Source organism: Schistocerca americana, chromosome 6 (assembly GCF_021461395.2).
Source record: "Schistocerca americana isolate TAMUIC-IGC-003095 chromosome 6, iqSchAmer2.1, whole genome shotgun sequence".
NCBI classification, from domain to species: Eukaryota; Metazoa; Arthropoda; class Insecta; order Orthoptera; family Acrididae; genus Schistocerca; species Schistocerca americana.
In genome coordinates this window covers 96554370-96578178 of record NC_060124.1, presented here as the reverse complement: position 1 = coordinate 96578178, position 23809 = coordinate 96554370, and positions in this window count along the sequence as shown.

Below are 23809 nucleotides of genomic sequence, written 5' to 3'. Positions count from 1 at the left end.
AAATGGCGAAATAACTGTCCCTATCACCACAATCAACGCGCCAATCCATCTAATCCTTTCCTTACACCCCGGTCACTGAAGCTGTAATTTTGTTTTACAAGCTTATCGTACAAAATTATTGAACCTTTAAGAGACCACATTAATATCATATTAATTCCATCGACAAATCCTCCCAGAATCATGTCCATTTCACCATCTCCCGTCTAGATTCCCCTGTATAAATCTTCTTCCGCCTTACTACATGTACTGTCTTCTAATACTACTGCAACCAGATCTACCACAAGCACGTATGGGCCACGTTCGATACACCGGATCTCGGAATAAAATTTGACACATTTAATTTGACAATCCTACGTTCCACCATAACGTTGGTCGTCATTTTCTTGTTCATCCTCTGTTGAAATACCATCATGAAGCACAGTTACACAGACTTCACGACGTTCATCTAGGAAATAATAGTAGACATACCGAGATAATTTTCTGGAAACATCATCTGCCAATTTACCATCATTTATAAACTCTTAAGGGACTCCGGAAAGGCTCAAAATCATGAAAAGTTCAATTTTTACTTTTTGCGTTTTCTGAATCTGCAGACTGTTACCTTTTAATAGATGTATAATTTATTCAATTCCGAAGACTACAACTATTTTTAAATTTTTTTTGAAATGTGTTCTATATGGGCGTGACCCACTGTGGCGCTGTTAAACTGCTATCAAATGGTGTTATTATTAACGTCCGTGTTCATCAGGTACATTTTAATGATGTGAGATAAAGTATGTGTTGTGGCTAACCTGTGATGGTTCAATATATATCGCTGGTGTGATTGTCGATTGTTTCATGTTTATTTACTCTGTCGTTATGTCGAAAATATTCGTAATTAATTCTGTTTCTTGAGTCTCTGTTTTGTTGAAGTATAATAATGAGTAAAAGTAAAGTTATTAGAAATCCTCTGAAGGCTTTTAAGAAAAGGAGAAATGTTGGAAAGCCAAAGGTATGTGTTATTACTGTAAACAATAAAGACGATAACCAAGTGAGTGAACCTAACCTCTCAAGTACACCTGCCCATAGCAGTCAAAGTGGGAAAGAAAATACTTCACAGAAGAAGCTTGGTTCAATGAGTGAAAACTATGAATGTTTTATGGGGGAATCGGATGTGAATGAAATATTTGATATGTCGGTTCTCAAAGGATTTTTTTCGAACTGTGTAAGATGTATTTTCATTGTAGTGAAGTTGGTCTGGAACTCTCCATAATAAAGCACGTAGGACTTGCTAGTGAAATACAACTGAAATGTGATAAGTGTTCATACATGACCACCTTTTGGAACAGTGTTGCAGTAACTGCAACTGAAGAAAACGGTAGCAAAATCTACGAACACAACAACGAGCGATGCTTGCTTTAGACAAGGAACGCCTTCGGGCTGCAGACAGGGCTGTAAAGAGTCTAGAAATACAAGCAAGAGTAAACAGGAGGAGGAACAAGAGGAAGCTGGAGGAGGAGTTTGCAGAGGATGAAGATAATCCATCCTATGGACCTGGAATGCACTAAAAAGTTAATCCAATCTTTGTCGCTCGATTCCCAAACTTTTATTTTCTCATACTAATTACATGTTTTCTAAGGATGTTCCAAACATATTTGTTTCAAACTTTCAGTAAATGTTACACAGTACCTTCTTCATAATTTAACACAGCCTTTTTCCAAAAAACTGTATATTTTTGAATATATAAATAAAAAATAGCAAAAAAATGTTGTGAATTTTCATTACAATTGAAAAAAAATCATATTTAATAACTGAACTAAAATTTTGTAAAATCCCTGTGTTAAGTTGTATCCCATATTCCAATAAATAATCTGTAAAACGTTCAACTTCCTACCTCAAATACTTTGTGAGGAAAGATGTAATTTATAAGCGTTATTTTAACATTGCAATTATAGGGCGTTCCGGAGCCCCTTAAGGTTGGAGAGGATATTATGATGTCGCACTGTCTTCTTTCGCCGAATGAATTTATGAAGAAGAACCTGAAAAAGTAATCTTTGTGACCAATACATCTGCATGTCTACATGCATACTGCGCAACCCACTGTACGGAGTATGGTGGAGGGTACCTTTCACCATTAGTAGTCATTTCCTCTCCTGTTAAATGTGCAGATGGAGCGAGAAAAATGTGATTGTCGATTTACCTTCATATGGGCCCTAATTTCTCTTATCTTGTCTTTGCGGTTCTTAGGCGAATTGAACGTTGGCAAAAGTAGAATCGCTCTGCACTCGTCCTCCAGTGCTGATTCTCTAAACTTTTTTCCAATAGTGTTTACCGAAATCAATTTCGTCGTCTCTACAGGGACTCCCATTTGCGTTCACGAATCATCTACGTCACAATGTATCGATCGAACCTACAGATGAGAAATCTAGCATCACACCACTGACTTCCTTCGATGTGATGGGTATCCCAAACACTCGAGCAGTATTCAAGAAGGGGTCGTACCAGTGGCCTACACGCATTATCATTTGCACATGAACCGCAATTTCCTAAAATTTTACCAACAAATAGAAATCGATCATTCGTCTTTCCTGCTATCAGCCTCAGGTGCTCATTCTGTTTCATATCGGTTTGCAACATTACGAGTAGATATTTCATTTTCGAGGATTACAGAATTGTATATCCTTTAGAACTACTGACAGCCTTGGGAGAGCCAGTCCTGACAAAACTCTACCATCTGGTGAGCAACATGTATAAGACAGGCGAAATACCCTCAGACTTCAAGAAGAATATAATATTCCAATCCCAAAGAAAGCAGGTGTTGACAGATGTGAAAATTACCGAACTATCAGTTTAATAAGTCACAGCTGCAAAATACTAACTCGAATTCTTTACAGACGAATGGAAAAACTGATAGAAGCCGACTTCGGGGAAGATCAGTTTGGATTCCGTTGAAAAGTGGGAATACGTGAGGCAATACTGACCTTACGACTTATCCTAGAAGAAAGATTAACGAAAGGCAAACGTACGTTTCTAGCATTTCTATGCTTAGAGAAAGCTTTTGACAATGTTCATTGGAATACTCTCTTTCAAATTCTGAAGGTGGCAGGGGTAAAATACAGGGAGCGAAAGGCTATTTACAATTTGAACAGAAAGCAGATGGCAGTTATAAGAGTCGAGGGACATGAATGGGAAGCAATGGTTGAGATGGGAGTGAGACAGGGTTGTAGACTTTCCCCGATGTTATTCAATCTGTATACTGAGCAAGCAGTAAAGGAAACAAAAGAAAAGTTCGGAGTAGGTATTAAAATCCATGGAGAAGAAATAAAAACTTTGAGGTTCGCCGATGACATTGTAATTCTGTCAGAGACAGTAAAGGACTTGGAAGAGCAGTTGAATGGAATGAATAGTCTCTAGAAAGGAGGGTGTAGGATGAACATAAACAAAAGCTAAACGAGGATAATGGAATGTAGTCGAATTAAGGCTGAGAGAATTAGATTAGGAAATGAGACACTTAAAGTAGTAAAGGAGTTTAGCTATTTGGGGAGCAAAATAACTGATGATGGTCGAAGTAGAGAGGATATAAAATGTAGACAGGCAATGGGAAGGAAAGCGTTTCTGAAGAAAAAAATTTGTTAACATCGAGTATAGATTTAAATGTCAGGAAGTCGTTTCTGAAAGCATTTGTTTGGAGTGTGACCATGTATAGAAGTGAAACATGGACAATAAATAGTTTGGACCAGAAGAGAATAGAAGCTTTCGAAATGTGGTGTTACAGAAGAATGCTGATGATTAGATGAGTAGATCGCATAACTAATGAGGAGGTATTGAATAGAATTGTGGAGAAGAGGAGTTAGTGGCACAACTTGACTAGAAGAAGGGATCGGTTGGTAGGACATGTTCTGAGACATCGAGGGAACACCAATTTAGCATTGGAGGGCAGCGTGGAGGGTAAAAATCGTAGAGGGAGACCAAGAGATGAATGCTCTAAGCAGATTCAGAAGGATGTAGGCTGCAGTAGGTACTGGGAGATGAACAGGCTTGCACAGGGTAGAGTAACATGGAGAGCTGCATCAAGGACTCAAGACTACAACAACAATAACATATCCTATTTGTCTGCATTAACTTACACTTTTGTACATCTGGTGCAATGTGCTATTCATGACACCGAATAGAAATCGTGTCCAAGTATCCTGAATCGTTCTACAGTCGCCCACCCTAGAAAACTTTCACGTATACGATAGTGCCTTAAGCAAACAGTCGCATACTGCAGCTCACTCCCACACTGACTCCCGTCTATTCAGGGAGACAAAAGAAAGGCGGAGAGCGACGCCCAGAGCGCGTCACCATCTTCGGCCCAGGCTGATGAGCTGGGACGGGGGACCTCTTCTGATTCAGTGCACACCCCGGTCACGTTCGATGTTCATTGGAGCTCTTTGGCTTGCATTACGACCCGGCGGCCACTTGCTATGGAGCGGCGCTCCCACTCCCTACTCTCTGGCGGGGTGTACCCCGCAGCACGTAGGGACAACGTGCCCCAGGCGGTGCTCCGGCTGCATATTGCGACTCACGAAAATGTGTCACCCAACTTTTTAGATAGGGTAACTGCAGCAAGAGGCTACAATATGAACTCTCGTAGTCTTGATGACTGACATTAACCAGATCGTTGCAGTTAGGATATTAGTCGCAAAATTGTGCCCACTACACATGTTAAAATAGGTGCCACCTGTCTCTCGGAGATCGATACCTCACTGCCAGATACAATTTTCTGACGACATGTGGAACGTCTGACAGAAATCACTGGATACATAGGCGACCTTCGGATGTCTACCTTCCTTATGAGTGCTGTCACTGTATGTTAAAAAACTTGTAAACCAGTTCATGCTGCACTGTCACAGTATCACGCTGCTTATATAAACGTTTGCAAGATCAACAAAAATTTTATTTTATGAATCTCTTGTAATTAGTGGACGATTTGAAAATTTTAAGGTGCTGTCATAATATAGTCAGTAAGAGTTATAATGGTATGTTACCTGCAATAAGACATGTATTACAGTCACAATCTATGTATATGTCTTGACTCAGGATATATCATGGCGTGTAAATGTCTCCGACTATATTGTGGCAGTGTTTGATAATGAGAGCTCTTAGCGACATCAAAAAAACTTTAAACCTAATTTCAAATCATTCCTAAGGTTCTTCTAGCTTACTGGCTCAACGTCAGATCCTTAGCACATCAACTCATTTGTGAAGCAATCAGACCTTTGAAGCTGTTTTATGCATGAGAATTAGATTATGTAAAGAACCTTGGGGCAGGGGGGGGGGGGGGGAGGTTGGTTATGGGTTGGTAGGGAGGAGGATTTACTGGTTAAGTACAAGATAAGCTATAATCATGAAGGATAAAAGATATATCTAACGGGTGTTTCCGATGATGCGCACCAAATTGTGCACTAAGATTAGAGCTAACGCAGACCTCAATCAAACCTCAGCTTCTCCGCAGCTTGCCAGCTGATAGACAAATATTAATGGGAAACTTAAACCTCATTGTCATTGTCCTAATCTTTGCTGATACTGTTCATACACTGTGTCCAGTGACTGATGTCCAGCATCAGCCTTTTGCAGCGTGCAGTAACTTCAGTCGAATTTGGAATAAAGAGAGTATTAATGTTCATTAGATATAATCCTAACGAGGTAGCACTGTTTTCTAACAGGCCGGTCAAGTATTCTACATGTACATGCACATCTGCATAGGAACTCCGCAAGCCACAGTAAGGTGCATGGCGGAGGATACCCTGTACCACTAATCATCGTTTCCCCATGCTGTTTCACTCGCGAACAGAGCGAAGGAAAAGCAACTGTCTGTAGGACTCTGTACGAATCCAAATTTCTCGTATTTTATCCTCGTGGTCCTTACGCGCGATGTACGTCGCCGGGAGCAGAATCGTTCGGCAGTCAGCTTCAAATGTCGGTTCTCTAAATTTCCTCAATTGTGTTTCCCGAAAAGAACGCCGCCGTCCCTCCAGGGATTCCCGTATGAGTTCTCGAAGCATCTCGGTAACACTTTTGTTCGAACCAACCGGGATCAAATCTAACAGCCCTCCTTGGAATTGCTCCGATGTCTTTCTTCAATCCGGCCTGGTACGGATCACAAACACTCGGGCAGTACTCAAGAGTAGGTAGCACTAGCGTCCTATATGGCGTCTCCTTTACAGGTGAACCACCCTTTCCTAAAATTCTCCCAATAAACCGAAATTTGCCTTACCGACCAGAGTTTTCACATGTTCCATCTCATATCGATTTGCAAGGTTACCCTAGATATTTAAACGAGTTGACAGCATCTAGCTGGACGCTAGTAATACTGTATCCGTGGATTACAGGTTTTTTCCTTCCTACACATCCACATTAACTCACATTTTTCCACATTCAGGGCTAATTGTCATCCGTTGCACCAACTGGAAATTTTGCCTAAGTCGTGTTGTATCTTCCTAAAGTCACTGAACGTCAACACCTTACCGTACACCACGGCATCATCATCACACAACCACAGACTGCTGCCCACCCTGTCTACCAAATCATTTATGTATTTAGAGAACAACAGCGTTCCTAACATTCTTCGTTGGAGCACACTTGACCATATCCTTGTCTCTAACACTTGCCGCCGAGGACAACATAATGGGTTCTATTGTTTAAGAAGTCTTCTAGCCACTCACATACATTCCATATGTTCGTATCTTCATTAACAGCCTGCAATGGCGCACCGGGTCAAACGCTTTCCGGAAATCTATACAGGGTGAGGCACCTAACGTTAACCGCTGGATGTATTTCGTAAACCATATCAAATACTGACGAACCGATTCCACAGACAGAACGTGAGGAGAGGGGCTAGTGTAATTGTTTAATACAAACCATACAAAAATGCACGGAAGTATGTTTTTTAACACAAACCTACGTTTTTTTAAAATGGAACCACGTTAGTTTCGTTAGCACATCTGAACATATAAACAAATACGTAATCAGTGCCGTTTGTTGCATTGTAAAATGATAATTACATCCGGAGATATTGTAACCTAAAGTTGATGCTTGAGTACCACTCCTCCGCTGTTCGATCGTGTGTATCAAATATGTGAGTATAAGGCTCTCACCGTCGGGAAAACATTCAAGTGAGTGAGATAAGAACTGACCTTTCACTGACAGCTGAGAGAGAGAGAGAGAGAGAGAGAGAGAGAGAGAGAGAGAGAGAGAGGGGGGGGGGGAGGAGCAGGAGGAAGAGGAGTGGTTTAGCAACTCATTGGAACACCTTCTGTAGGCAACTTGTCCGTGTTCCATCTAAGTGGAAAAGAGTGAGGATTGTGGGAGATAGTATTTTGGTTTACCAGAAACAATATGTAAGTTTAACCGTAGATGTCCGCAAGGGAGGGCAAAAGGGCGTCTGGATACAGGCTTCTTATTTATTAATTATCTCGCACTTCTAGTAATCTTGTCTGAGACTCTTCGAAACTGTCGATTTAACAAGGCTAATTGCGGCGACAAATATTACGGCTTTAGCAGTCACTTTAGAGTGTGAGTCAAAAGCAACTGTATACGCTTCGCGGGTGTAATGTTTGCAATAACATAAGCGTAAAATATTAAACAACGTTTCGTCTGAAATTGCTTTATTTCAGAGATATGCGGTAGAGTATCACAAGCGCGCCACTAAAGAAAGAAAATTTAATCTTCTCAGTAAGCAACCACACGAAGGGACCCGACATCCAACACAACTACGTTCTGTACATTTTGCCTAGAACATGTTGAAAATTATGTCCATGTAGACTAAGTCAGTGACGTCTTATCGCTCTACAAATGTTGCAGGCTCCGTTCATGTTATTCTGAATAATTGCTCAGCAATTTCCAGTTCGCTGCTGTAGTTGTGGTACATCATGCTGTAGTGTGCTCCATTCTCAATTGCATAACATACACGAACTTCTTGAGACGGCCCCAAAGGCAGAAATCCAGGTTGTTACGAACCGGAGACGCCGCTAGCCAAGCAACTGGTAGCCGGCCGCTGTGACAGAGCGGTTCTAGGCGTTTCAGTCTGGAACTGCGCTGTTGTTACGGTCGCAGGTTCGAATCCTGCCTCGGGCATGGATGTGTGTGATGTCCTTAGGTTAGTTAGGTTTAAGTAGTTCGAAGTTTAGGGGACTGATGACCTCAGATGTTGGGTCCCATAGTGCTTAGAGCTATTTGAACCATTTGAACCAAGCAACTGGTCCTGCACGACCTGTCGACTTATCCGTGTCAGCAACTCTAAGATAACTGACAGAAATGTGCAGGGACACTGTCGTGCATGAACCCTAACTTGGCTCGTATAGTAGCGCGTGGAACTTCATGAAGCAGACCAACCAATTCATACTCCAAAAGCTGTCGATACACTAAGTTGGTCAAGGTGCTGTGGAATAACATTCTGGCCGAGTAACATCCACTAGACCACACCAGATGTCGGCTTCAGGACGATGCTGCCATCCGCGTACTGTAGATTCTCTTACGCCCACATGTGCATGTTATGAGTGTTCACGATACCCGCACGGGTAAACAGATTCTCATCGATAAATAGTAAGGAAGGTGGGCAGATTGGGTTTAACGTCCCAACGGCATCGAGGTGATTAGAGACGGAGCACAAGCTCGGATTGTGTCAGGGATGGGTACGGATATCGGCCATGTCCTTTCACAGGAACCATCCCTGAATTTGCGGGGAACGGTTTAGAGAAATCAAGTAAAACTTCCCATAAACGGTACCCGACCACCGAATGGTGCATAAGCAGCATGTTGCTCGAGTAACCACTGACAGAAATTAGGACGTCTAGGGTAGTCACCTTATGCAGGTGAAATGGGTGGAATTGCTCTCTCCGAAGGAACTACCGTAAAGTTGTTTGAAAGACCTCTACATTGTCACTAATACGGCGGGTAGTTGGATCTTCATCTACCATTTCCAGAATGTTCTCGACATGCATTCGGTCCAGTTGAGGCCGACCTGACCGGGCGTACCAAGAATCCCATATCCAGTTAAACGCCTGTCCACAGCTATGAAAGTCTGATGGCTTGGTGCTCTTCTGTTTGGAAACGTTTCGGTGTACCGTTGCGTTGTTACTCGTGCATTTCCTTCTCCTGCCCCGTAAAGGAGGTTCACCGTTTGAGTGCGCCATCGTACTGTATACAATTTTATTTATTCATATGGTTAGAGCCCCCCGCTGGGCAGGACATTCGCCGGGTGCCGGCTTTCAGTTTGACTCCACTTCGGCGACCTGCAGTCGATGGGATGATAGGATGGTGGACAGCACAACACGCAGTCCCTGGGCGGGGGAAAGTCCCCGACCCAGCCGGGAATCGAACCCGGACCCAGATGATTGATAATCCGTCACGCTGATCATTCAGCTACCGGGGGTGGACACTGTAAACAATGACTGCAGTCTATTAACTATAGTAGAATGAATGTACATAGTGCGTCTGGTGCTGCTGCACTACGAAAGCGCCTTACAGTACAATGGGCCACACAGGAGTCAAGTAGACAAACTTAACTCGTGCCTCAATCAACAGAGCAGTGGAGTGGCAACATCAGTTCATTTGCAGGTGAATACGACTCGCCGAAAGCCTTTACTAGTCTATGATGCAATGTCTGCCACAAATGACATTATGCAGTATAACTCGGTAATAAAGCAATTATATATAAAACTTTATTTAACATTTTATTCCTATTTTGATCCACACATTACACCCATAAACTGTGTACGGTAACTTCGAAATAACCAAGTATACTTTGGGTTCCCTTAGTTTTCGTTCCATTCACGAGAAATTATTTCTTGATGTGCTGCAGTTTCGGTGCTAATCTACAGTCAAGATTTAAACAAACCTTTACAGAACCGTCCCACAATAATGTCTTCAGTTATTTTTTCGCTTCGTCGTTCAGCTTTTACCGAGCTGTAGAAAGGAGCTAGTCTAACTACCGGGCGTATGGATTCCTTCGTTCATCATCAACACAAAGATATGGGAGTAGTATACGTGCCAGTCATCCGTCCCTAATTCCCACAAGGACGCCCCCTCCCGTTAATCAGAGCAGAATCTGAACAGTACTTTACCATTTGCCTTTGGAAGAAGAATATCGGCAAAGACTTGCTGATTGTGCATTCAACTTTTGGGAGACAGGATCGGAACAATATGGCCATGCTATGTTGCATGTATGTACATCCATACTTAATCCCCAATTCACGAGACGAAAGTAGAAGATACTATTTTTGCATTAGAAAATACGAATTAAGCGTAAATTTTAAAGCCGAAAAAATGAGCTTTCCGGGAATGAGACTTCCTTGAAAACTATAAGTGAAACGCAGCACTATATGCATGACAGAACCAAGAATTCGGCATTCCATTTGGCATGCTGCACAATAATATGACAAACTGTAGATATGGACTATGTTGTTGGAGTCCTAGACTACAAATATTTTACTCTACCGGCCGATTTGGAAATGGTTCTGGCACGTACCGCACATTAATTTTTGCATATATTGGCCCTGAGCTACATTCAAATAACCGGTTCAAAAAATTAGCTTTGAAAAGAAATTTTATTCTCTTCCGTTATGTCAAACCACAATAAAATGTAGAAATCAGGAAAGTGATACATTCATTCCATAAAAGTGGACAGATGTCAATTTTTATACGATAAGTGCTAGAAGTTGCATTAAAGATGAATCCGCCTTTTTTCAAGTTCATCCCCTGTTTCTCCCCTTTGAGGGGTATTCATATAATTAATTGAAAATGAATAAGCGTTTTTACAACTTTATTCCCTGTTTTTCCACTTCGAGCGGTATTAATGTGACATTTTTGTTTACGTTTGAAGTATTTTCTCAGTCATTCTGGTTTTTCCTGTTTCAGAATTTTAATTTTCAGTTTTACTCTAAGGTTATGAATAAATTATTTTTTCAAATACTTTCTAGCTTCATTTGATGACTCGTTGGATACAACAGATAAAATTATATTAGAAAGTAATTGCAGATCGGTGCACCAAAAATGTGGCGTACATATTCTTACTACGAACGCAAAAAGATGTAAAGGAGCAGTCAAATGGAGAAAGGGACACATGGTAAAAAGTAAGTAACCTGATATTATTTCAGAAGTAGTCCGGTTAACTGTTAATACATTTATTCCACTGTCGGGCAAGGTGATAAAGATCTCTAAATCAGATGGGGCGAAATCAGTACTGTACGAAAGATTTGTAATGGCTACGCACCATATTCGAAACAACTTTGTCAACATGTGGGCGGGAACTATCGTGCCACAAAATGATACCGTCTATCAACATTGCTGGGCGTTTAGACTTTATGGTGCAATTCAGTTCTCGTTAAGTGTGCTATGCGTTAATTTCGGCACCGTGTTCCTGAAAGTCCATGAACAGCGGAACTCTGCATTCAGGGAAAAATGTCATCGTGACCTTCTCGGTGCTGCCGTGCCTGTCGTTTCAACTACGTTGGAGAAATTTCACTGTGAATCACTTACACATCCTCAACACACTCCCGATATCTCTCAATGCGTTTTTCATAATTCTGGAGCACTGAAGGAAGACTTTCAAAGGCGTCGAACTGCCTTGTACGAAGATGTGCTAATATGGGTACATTCATGGTTCCGTAGGCAACCGCAATGATTTTTCCACGATGACACTGATCGTCTATCACACAATGGGATAAATGTATTAAAGTTAGTTACTGCAATTACTTTTGAAATGGTAAACAGTTTAGTTACCTTCCTCCACCTGTCTCGTTTTCATTCGACTGCACCTTATACTTTGCTGAACACTGAAATATGCATACAGTTTAGGTACCAAAGCAACATAAATAGAAATACGAAGTAGATAACTATCAGTCTCTTGAAATACGCTGAGTTTCGTGTACTTATTATCAAATTTAGTTCTTGGGCACGACATATTTTATCGTTTATATCAAAAGTCCCTCTTGGAAAAATTTCTGTGGACTTCCGTGAGTATAACATAGTTAGTTGTTTAAATTCAATAAAAGGAAATGTCCTGTCGTAAGCGAATTTATACGTTGCGTAAGAGCTGCGTCATTCGGCACCTCGATCGTACAACAGGTATAAATAGGAGGTCGCTAAACGTGGTATTTGTGATACGTTAGTGTTGCTGTGAATGGAAAGTCATTATCGTACTCCTCCATCCACGGCGGTGCATGTTTAATGGTAAACTTGACATCATCTGAGAGTGAAACCTTTCACGATGCATATGAACGTCATGTAGTCTCTCAAAATACTCACGGACATTATATCATATAAAACGGACTAATCACGATGGAGGCTAATATGAGTCTGGGTTCAGGGAACTGCTGCATAAAATAGATTTAGGGCGGAACTCCCACGAATGGAATCAGTTTGAGTGTCTGGGACGCATCCTGAGTACGGGAGTGAGAAGTAAGCGGAGCGTTCAGGTATTGTTATCGCTTTCTACGGAAGGCAACAACGATTCCAACTTCAGTGTCATCCAATAAGGTTGTTCTCTCCCTTTTTTAATGTACTTGCCAAAGTCACCTGCCACATATAGGTAATCTGAAGCTGTACAATCTGTTAGTTACCCACTAAAAAAAAAAAAAAAGAATCTGCTGGCAAACAGTATTCCTAACCTCATGCAGTGCTGCTGTTCTTTATATGTGTGAACAAAAAACATTTATTTTTCAAAATGTTTATGAACTAATTGGTAGAGCACTTCCTCACGAATGGCAAGTTCGGGTCTGCGACCGGCACACAGTTTTAATCGGCCAGGAAGTTTCATATCAGCGCACACTCCGCTGCAGAGTGAAAATCTCATTCTGGAATTGATATCAATTATTCAAAATTAATTCGTATTTCGGTTAATTCTAGAATAATGTGTTTGCTTCCTGTCGCACTAAAACTACAGCGCCTACAGTCCATCCTACCAGTAAATCACTCGCTGCACGATCCTCTAACAGAAAAACGGTGTACATTCCTACTAATAAGCTGCAGGAATCTAGCGCTTAACGTAACGTTCATAATTTCACAGCTTTTCACATACTTCAGTCATCCGCAAAAAGTTTTCTGGCAGTAAAATGAATAGAATAGTAGTTTCAGTCACCGTTGATGACGCATTCCTCTGCATCCACAAGACGTTCCATTTAACCGTAGCCGAAACGTCTGTTGTATTCATGTAGTTGCAATTATTTTAGAGTATGAACGACTCTACCCACAAAACTTTCATGCAACCGACTTTCGCAACGGAAGCTTGGTCACTTGAATTTTTATGATTTTTTTTTTAATTGTCCAGTTAAACGCTAATTTAATTTCTGAAAAATCAAAATAGAAAAAATAAAAGAAATAGTATTGCATTCCTTTATTTCCCAGTTACCTGCAACAAGAGCATGTAGACTCACTTTTCCTTTGGTCAGAAAACGAATTCAGGGCTGAAAATGGTCTCTATACAATGGTTTGCGGAGTGCCGGCCTCGGTGGTCGAGCGACTCTAGGCGGTTCAGTCCGGAACCGAGCGACTGCTACGGTCGCGGGTTCGAATCCTGCCTCAGACATGGATGTGTGTGATATCCTTAGGTTAGTTAGGTTTAAGTAGTTCTACGTTCTAGGGGACTGACGACCACAGATGTTAAGTCCCATAGTACTAAGAGCCATTTTGTTTGCAGAGTAAATACGTAGATACAGATGTCAGCATATACTAAAAACTGGCTCGTTCTATGGTCTGTACTATTTGTCTGTCTTTACATGATCACTGGGCTCTCTCTTCATGAATCGGTAGAAGTTGATATCGGACAGTAGACTTTATGTTGGTGGTTTAGTGTGTCTGGATATAGTCAGCGTTACAGATCTAACAGAAACAATACAGTATGTAGCAAAATAGTTATGATTAAGGCAAGTAATGAATGTACTGTTGCACATTAGCTCCTGTTTACGTCAGAATTTGAGATGAAACAATTCAGAGCCCAGTGTTGGAGCCGCCTGTGGTTCCTCACAGTAAATTCGTTAAACACGAAAAAATATCACTGAATTATTATACTTCTGGGGACCAACGTGAAATTTGTAATAGTGAGTACAGTTATCTAGAGGTGAAATATGAAGTTGGCACTCTCTCGAAGCATTTGGTTCTTCGTTATATCGGGATGTCATTACTGCTTTCGTACTGACGCTCGACACGACGGAGACAGTAAACGCGTAGTAACACCGACATTCGAGGTTGTTGGAGCTTGTTTTCCCTGCACTGCTGCCGTTCTCCATCGAACTCTGTCTTCTGGTCGCAACTTGTTCCCCCTATCCCGCAGTCACCTCTTTGTAAGCGATCCAAACAGTGTGTTCCAAGCCGGCCGAAGTGGCCGTGTGGTTCTAGGCGCTGCAGTCTGGAACCGCGAGACCGCTACGGTCGCAGGTTCGAATCCTGCCTCGGGCATGGATATGAGTGGTGTCCTTAGGTTACTTAGGTTTAAGTAGTTCTAAGTTCTAGGGGACTAGTGACCTCAGAAGTTGAGTCCCATAGTGCTCAGAGCCAGCCAGTGTGTTCCAAAATTATTATTAATGATTGTAGCAAACCAGAAGCAAGAGGGAGCGAGGAATGCGAGATTTTGTACAAAGACCTAAAACATTGCACATTAAACGAAAAAAGCAAAGGTTGAACATTTACAGTGAAAAAGAAATTTCACTGTAAGGTGCAAAGGAGAGAGCGGGTTGGTAGAAATTTCGCATTCAGGTTTTTATTTTCCTTAATATTTTTTAACGTTATAAAGTGATAGAAAATGAGAACAGTATGGATTTAGAAAATGCTGCGGATCATGTATTACGATTTGAGAGAGCTTTTGAGGAACTGCGATAACCGAGGCTGAAGTTATAGTTAACACCATTGCAGCATTTTGAAAATCATTTAAGAATTGCCAACAAACTGAAGTTCCTGTGCTAAAACATGCCACGTGACTGTCTGAAACATATAGTACTGCACAGTCAAGAGGAAAGCTGAGACATTGAGGTTGATGTACAAAATAATCAAGAGAAGAATAAACAACAAAATTGATGATCTGTTAGGACACATGCGATGTTTTTGGAATAGGCCAAGGAACAGAGTACATTTTGACATCATACTAGATAACTGTAGCAAGCCTTGCGGCAAATGAAGAGACACTTCCATAGGATTTATCCTCCTAGAAAAAGTACTCGACAGTGTAAAGAGGTACAAGGCGTTTTAAATCCTTAGCTGTAGAGGAAGACAGACAACATGAACCAGAAAAAAGGGGCAAGAAGAATTAGAGACCAAGATAAAAGTGCTAGGACTATGATTGGCATAGGGTAGGAATGCAGTCATTCCTCTCTAACATACAGCTAGTATAGCGAAGAAGCAATGAAACAAATAGAAGCTAAGAAGTCGGATCAAATGACACGATCAGACATTTTCAATTATAACATTTTCTGATGACACTGCTGTTGAATGGAATGAACTGCTTAGTGATCGCTGTATATGGACTGAAGTTAAATGGAAACGACTGTAACAGAAGCAGTAGAAATGAGACTGACAATAAAATTCACTTTAAAGCACTGTACCATGCGGTAGAAGCGTCGAAAGAAAAACAAGGTAATTCAGCGTTTGTGATGTGGTGATGCAGAAAGATGCTCTGATGACATAATAAAGGAGATTCTTGTAGAATCCTCAGTGAAAGGAATACGGGAAAAACATCGACCGTATGAAGTGGGATGTTAGAACAGGTATTACAACGTCAAGAAATTACTTCCATAGTTCTAGAGAGGCTCAAAGGGCAAAAATTGCTATGAGAGTGAGAGATTAGACTATATGCAACAAATAATGCCAATGTTTTACATGAAGAGGTCTGAAAAAGTGGGTAGAGGGTACAGCGTGGAGAGCAGCATAAAATTAGTCACGTTGAGTTAAAAAGGTAAGTAAAACAGAATAACACTAAAAAATATAAAAAAATCTTCTCATCAGCAGTAAGTCTGCAGCTGGAACTGCATCTGCCACGCCAGTGGCTGGCTGCCGATAACGCTGAATTGCACCCGGAGATAGGCACTTTATGAATACAGTTAATCTCTTAATCTGTCGAATTTGTGAACGTTCCCGGACCGCTTCCATGGTGTGTAGGCCTGCGCAAGATCAAAGTTCGCTGCGGTATGTGATGCCGCCATTCACCTGCCTGCCGGATCAGCTTCCCCCTCCCCTCCTCCCCCACCATCAACGCCCCCCCCCCCCCCCCGCCCACCCAATTTTTACTGGGCCCTCACCACCGTGCACTCCTCACCCATCCCCTGATACGCATCCATTCGCAATTTGCAAACCACACAAACACGGACTTACACTCACGTGCTCACTACCGTTACACTCTCGCTACAGTGCGTACATCGCATGTCGTGAATTGTTTTATGATAATTGTTGTCAAAATGTACGCCCAGCTTACCCTACCCTGTTATGCAATAAATGGCAGGCTGCTCCATTAACGATAATCAATACTCAACTTGTAATTGCAAAGCCACTGAGCTACGAGAAATTGCTAAATAACACTTTTCTCTGTTTTGGAGTAATGGACTGTTGTGAGCTTTGATCTCAATTAGTGCGGCCTGACGGTCTGCCTGTTTTGCTTGTAGTTTGAGTACCTACCTGATGATTGTGTAGGTAAACAAATCACCTGCTCTTTGTAAGCGTATTTTGGTAGTTTCTCTCTACCGTTGCAGGAGCTAATATCGTTGGAGTTCAGGATAGTGTCAACTGAGACTGATTGGACAGTAATTACAAAAATTCTTAACCAGCAGGTGCGGTAGCTTGCTTTTATCGTCATATATCTCTTGGCCGGGTAAAGCACAGAAAGAGAATCGTCAGGCTCGGTAATAGTTTAAAGATGATAGCGAGTAAATTAAGCAAAGAGACTCGGTGAAGAGAGGGGTATTGCATTAACTAAATACATTAATTTGAATTACGAACACTATTTTACGAACCGGTGAGGGACGGAAACACATACTAAAATCTTCCGTTGGTATTCGACATTAACAGTTGGTAAATTTAAATAGCGAGCATGTGTTAACATGAAGGAAACTTACTTCACATTCCTGCAATGGTATGTCGTAGTTTCATTTTACTCGTGTTATCCTTTCGCATCTATCAAAGCATTTCCTTCATCCACTGGGATCCATCTTCATGATAACATGACGTGCCCTCTACATTTAATTTTCGTTACAATTACGTTTTTAATTTCACCCTGTTCCCTGATCAATTTTTATTTACTTTTCTGTCTGTTCTATATTCCCAATACATGTCTTATGCTTTCTGAGTACTTCAAGATATCATTGTCAAAAGTAATAATTACCTTACCAGTAATAAATACAGAGAACTTTGAATATCAACCACACAAGGGCTTTAGCTTTGGAAATTCTGTGTCCCTAACTGAAAGTGCTTCTATACTTTTTTGCGCTTACATTGAATTCTTTTCCTTTTAGTCACACGTACTTCAAAGGCAATAAACGCGAAAATTCGTCAGTTGTTTCCTTCGTTGTTTATTTAACCTACTTCGTTTTCGCTCGTCTAATTATTCATTATTATGGTTTTAGTTAAATTTCTTTTTGAACTTGCTATGTTTAGCTGGTCCTTGCGTTGTTGACGTATGTGTGCATTATACAAATAGCACAACGTCTTCAACAAGACGAATGTTTGTTCAGATGTGTAGCATTGGCACATAATCCTTCTTCGTTTTCGGATTTTAAGCTTCTGAAAACTTCCTCTGTGATTGCTCAGGTTTGTTGTTTAGTGATGTGGAATCATCTTGACTGACTCATCTTTCAATCTATCAAAAGGCTTCTCAGGATCTATGAGTTGAAGACGAAGTGCCAATTATGACTCATTGCCCAGTGGTATAATTTCCTTAGTGGCCTGCCATTTGTCAGTTAGCACAAAGGTGTGAGGAATATTTTTGAAACAATATCGATGAATGTTTATTTGTAGAATAACGTTTAGAGAGTAACAGCGCTCCGCGCATAAAGAATGCTGGCGCTTAAAGATCTCTCTCGATCTTCGTAGAATGGAAATACCACAGAGCTTTCTCTCTGCCTCAGATTTCGTTTGTCTTTGTAGGTTAAGTAGAGTGACAGATGATGTAAAAGTTTGTTGAATAAGTCACTTTTTACGCAGAACTCTGTTGAAAGACTGTTGATATCCAACATGTGAAATTTCTTTCAATAAAAGTAAATTTGAGGAAAGGTGTATTTACGAGCCACCAAGAGCATCTGATGAAATAATCTCTTATTCACTCCTAGTGTTGAACAACAAAAATTCATCACGTAACATGATATTATTTACAACAGCTTATACAGTATCATTCCTTCCTTGGACTATAAAATAAGTTATTAACAGCTCAGCCATATATAACTTACTTGATGATGATTGATTTATCGAAAACTGGAGTGGTTAAATGTTTATTTCGTCAGCAGCGCTTCCTGGTTGTTAAAACGCCTTTCCTTGAATAAGAGCTGCAGCTGATCGTAAGACCGTGCTATGTCTCGCGAGATAACAAAGCACACATGGCAGGCAACGAATGCAGGGTGTTACGGACTATTTATCGATAGCGAAATTATTTTACTCAAAACCAGATGATCTGTCGAAACTGCTGAGGGGCACTCGTCATCCTGTCGTAGTCACGCAGCTGGACAGTGGGAAGAAAAACGACCAAGCTCGGCAGTCGTTTGGTCAACCAAATTGAGAAAATTTTTGCTGTGAACAGTTAAGACGTTGTACTTCTGTCCAGGACACAGTGGGAGGAGGTTCAAAAGGATTTAACGTTTCGTCCGCAAGGAATTCATTGGAGTACAAACACGTATTGAGGAAGTATGGCGACCGTGTGTGTGCTTTTCAAAGGAAACATGCCAGCATTTGCCTTAAGCACATTCATGAGCAGAGGGTTTTAAATTTGGGTCGAACCATCTAGACCGATTTTCTGCGTTTTTTTCCATTGTCTTCGGTAAGTTACCCATTACATGGAAGACTCTGTGTATGGGTGAGCGAAGAATGTGAGCTGTGGAAAGAATGAGAGCAGTGATTACGTAAAGGTGCAGGAGGACAGCGTAGTTTCACAATATCAGGCTGCTGATTTCACCTCAATGTGGAGAATGCACTAAAATGGAGAATATTACATGAGAGGGCTCCTACCAATTGAAGGTGAGACGGGTCTCTAACAGAAGATTTAATGCATACGATAATAGCCAAAGCAAGAAAACCAGGATTCTCGTGGAAACGTTTTCAAATGATCCACGTAAAGGTAATTAGCATTAGCGCTGCTGTGTGCTTTGTTCCACTTCTCTCGCAACTTTTGTCGCTGCCAGGAAAGCGGAAAAGAAAACGGTGCTTTCACTGCCAATAAAAATTGTTTACAAATGTGGCAAAGAAAAAAAGCTTGCTCGGTAGGAGGAACGACTCTATTTTCCTGGGGCTTCTTCTGTTGCCTTCTAGGAACTTTAAAAAGAGCTCCTGGATTTTTTCTTCCTTTCTGGAGAATGTCAGTCAACAAGGATTGGAAATGGGAGAGTATATTCTCGTGAAATAAGAGTCTGTGGTCAGAATCGAAATTATTCACGGCATTGTTGTTGTTGTTGGTGTTGTTGTCTTCAGTCCTGAGACTGGTTTGATGCAGCTCTCCATGCTACTCTATCCTGTGCAAGCTCCTTCATCTCCCAGTACTTACTGCAACCTACATCCTTCTGAATCTGCTTAGTGTATTCATCTCTTGGTCTCCCTCTACGATTTTTACCCTCCACGCTGCCCTCCAATGCTAAATTTGTGATCCCTTGATGCCTCAGAACATGTCCTACCAACCGGTCCCTTCTTATTCTCAAGTTGTGCCACAAACTCCTCTTCTCCCCAATTCTATTCAATACCCCCTCATTAGTTATGTGATCTACCCATCTAATCTTCAGCATTCTTCTGTAGCACCACATTTCGAAAGCTTCTACTCTCTTCTTGTCCAAACTATTTATCGTCCATGTTTCACTTCCATACATGGCTACACTCCACACAAATACTTTCGGAAACGACTTCCTGACACTTAAATCTATACTCGATGTTAACAAATTTATCTTCTTCACAAAAGCTTTCCTTGCCATAGCCAGTCTACATTTTATATCCTCTCTACTTCGACCATCATCAGTTATATTGCTCCCCATATACCAAAACTCTTTTAGTACTTTAAGTGTCTCATTTCCTAATCTAATTCCCTCAGCATCACCCGACTTAGTTCGACTACATCCCATTATCCTCGTTTTGGTTTTGTTGATGTTCATATTTTACCCTCCTTTCAAGACACTGTCCATTCCGTTCAACTGCTCTTCAAAGTCCTTTGCTGTCTCTGACAGAATTACAATGTCATCGGCGAACCTCAACGTTTTTACTTCTTCTCCATGGATATTAATACCTACTCCGAATTTTTCTTTTGTTTCCTTTACTGCTTGCTCAATATACAGATTGAATAACATCGGGGAGAGGCAACACCTCGATCTCACTCTCTTCCCAACCGCTACTTCCCTTTCATGCCACTCGACTCTTATAACTGCCGTCTGGTTTCTGTACAAATTGAAAATAGCCATTCGCTCCCTGTATTTTACCCCCGCCATCTTTATTATTTGAAAGAGAGTATTCCAGCCAACATTGTCAAAAGCTTTCTCTAAGTCTACAAATGCTAGAAATGTGGGTTTGCCTTTCCTTAATCTATCTTCTAAGATAAGTCGTAGGGTCAGTATTACATAACGTGTTGCACCACTTCTGCGGAATCCAAACTGATCTTTGCCGAGGTCGGCTCCTACCAGTTTTTCCATTCGTCTGTAAGGAATTCGTGTTAGTATTTTGCAGCAGTGACTTATTAAACTGATAGTTCCGTAATTTTCACATCTGTCAACACCTGCTTTCTTTGGGATTGGAATAATTATATTCTTCTTGAAGTCTGGGGTATTTCGCCTGTCTCATACATCTTGCTCACCAGAATTCACGTCACAAGAAAATTAATTTCAGGCAATCTCATTAGCATTTGCTATCTGTATATTGAGAAAGCAATAAAGGAAACAAAAAAAAAAAAAGTTCGGAGTAGTTATTAAAATCCACGGAGAAGAAATAAAATCTTTGAGTTTTGCCGATGACATTGTAATTCTTTCAGAGACAGCAAAAGACTTCGAAGAGCAGTTGAACGGAATGAACAGTGTCTTGAAAGGAGGGTAAAAGACAAACATCAACAAAACCAAAACGAGGATAATGGAATGTAGTCGAACTAAGTCGGGTGATTCTGAGGGAATTAGATTAGGAAATGAGACACTTAAAGTAGTAAAAGTGTTTTGCTATATGGGGAGCAATATAACTGATAATGGTCGAAGTAGTGAGGATATAAAATGTAGACTGGCAATGGCAAGGAAAGCGTTTATGAAGAAGAAAATTTTGTTAACATCGAGTATAGACTTAAATGTCAGGAGGTCCTTTCTGAAAGTATTTGTGTGGAGTGTAACCATGTATGGAAGTGAAACATGGACGATAAATAGTTTAGACAAGAAGAGAATAGAAGCTTTCGAAATGTGGTGCTACAGAAGAATGCTGAAGATTAGATGGGTAGATCACATAACTAATGAGGAGGTATTGAATAGAATTGGGGAGAATAGGAGTTTGTGACACAACTTGACTAGAAGAAGGCATTGGTTGGTAGGACATGTTCTGAGACATCGAGGGATCACCAGTTTAGTATTGGAGGGCAGCGTGGAGGGTAAAAATCGTAGAGGTAGACCAAAAGATGAATACACTAAGCAGATTCAGAAGGATGTACGCTGCAGTAGGTACTGGGAGATGAAGAAGGTTGCACAGGATAGAGTAGCATGGAGAGCTGCATCAAACCAGTCTCAGGACTGAAGACCACAACAACAACAACAACAACAACAACAACAACATCATATAGAGGTGTATCAAAAACATTTCTGCACTGATGAAGCTTTCGTTATGGCGTACGCATATACAAACAAAAATATTTACCCCTACGCACCAACAAAGTGAAGAAAAAGTGGGCACTAGATAATTGCAAACTACATGCACCGTTATTCCAGAAGTTTCCTTACCCGTACAACGGTGGACATGTCGATGTAGAAATAGTATCTACATTTGCTCTCTGTACATATTCAAAATTATGTTACAAACAGGATAAGAGGTCAACTAAAGAAGACAGGTCTCTTATTCTCATGTTGATGCGTACTAAGCCTTTTTACATCAGCGGGTACGTACTCGTCAGGCATTACATGGCATGCAAAGAGTCTTATTAGATAACAATTTAGAATAGTGTTACTGCCAGATGCAAACCTTGCAGCTAACCATACATAAGACAGTCGGACAAACAATATGCTTAAAAGTATATTACAGTACTGGATCGAAAGTTATGGAGGAGTAAAATACTTTCCATTACGAAAATATTGCACATACAGTACACATAAACCATTACTACGAAAAATAACATGTGACTCTCTACTTACATAATACATTTCAAGTAAATCCCATGATTATACATCAAAACTAAACTAAACAAATAGAAAAGGTGCGATGTGCAGAATCTTTTGCTGAACGCAGAAGAAAGAAGGCTTGTGAGTATTCGCTACGTCTACTGAATTGTATACGCTCAAATCATCGCTATTTTTATTTAAAGTAGACATGAATTAACTTGTGGAATACAAGATGTTGGTCATAAGACTCGTAAACTAGTGGGTATGTAAAGATCATGCCAGGAGTTTAATGAAATGATACGAAGGGCTGACCCAAAGATTTTAAACAAATCCTTTGCTGGTTACAGGTGACAGCTAGATGCTATAAATGTGCTGACCACACGCCCCTCCTATTGGCATCCTCATCGGAGGATGACACGGCGTTCGGATGGTCCCGATAGGCCACTTGTGGCCTGAAGACGGATGGCTCATCTTTAATAACAGTGTTTTGTGCTTGTAACTTGCGGGTATAACCCGAGTAGAAACATGCATAGAACAGAAATAGAAGCCTCTGCAGACGTTTGCTGCAAGAGCACGTGGGTTAACTTCTTTCGGGTGATTGGGCAGGCCACAGGCAACTGCAGGGATGAATGCTGTCGGTTTAGCGGTTTCTTCCAGGCTCTTGGATACTACTGAAATCGGTCGCAACTCAAACGACATTTCCACCGAGTTCCTTTATACTTACTTTCTTTGAACATACTTACAAGCGGTGTCAAATACTTCGATTAGCTCAAGCAGTTCTTCTGCGGAGAATGAAACAAGAAAAGGATACTCTAAATACAGGACTTCGCGTGGCATGAGATCTACAGGGTTATAGCCCGAGTACAGAAATCTGAAGTTTACGTTCATTTTCTCGCTCCATCATGCGTTACGTACCCCCGAGCCTTGGATTGTACCACGAGTTGATCTCATTGCAGGGAGCGATGTTTTAGAATACTGCTTGTCTGTGGCATATAAGTCAGAACAAATTTAAGGGCTCAAAAACATTTATACGCAGCACAGGCAGGCATATTACGGATCAGGCTTACAACTGATTCACAACCAGCAGCTTAACATTTCCTCAATTAACAACACTTGCAAATACAAACAAATAAAAATGCGTTCATGGGGGGACGATCAGTCTTTGCCACTAAACGAAAGACAGTTTATTTACTATTCGTTTTTCGCTTCAAGTTTTGTGTGGTTAATTTACCGTTAAATTATCGATTGATGTTACGATATCCAGAGCTGCTAGTCCATGTGCGTGATCCTACAGATGTGTTTACTCGTCCCCATGTTCCAGATAACCGACTTCCGACGTTTTTTCA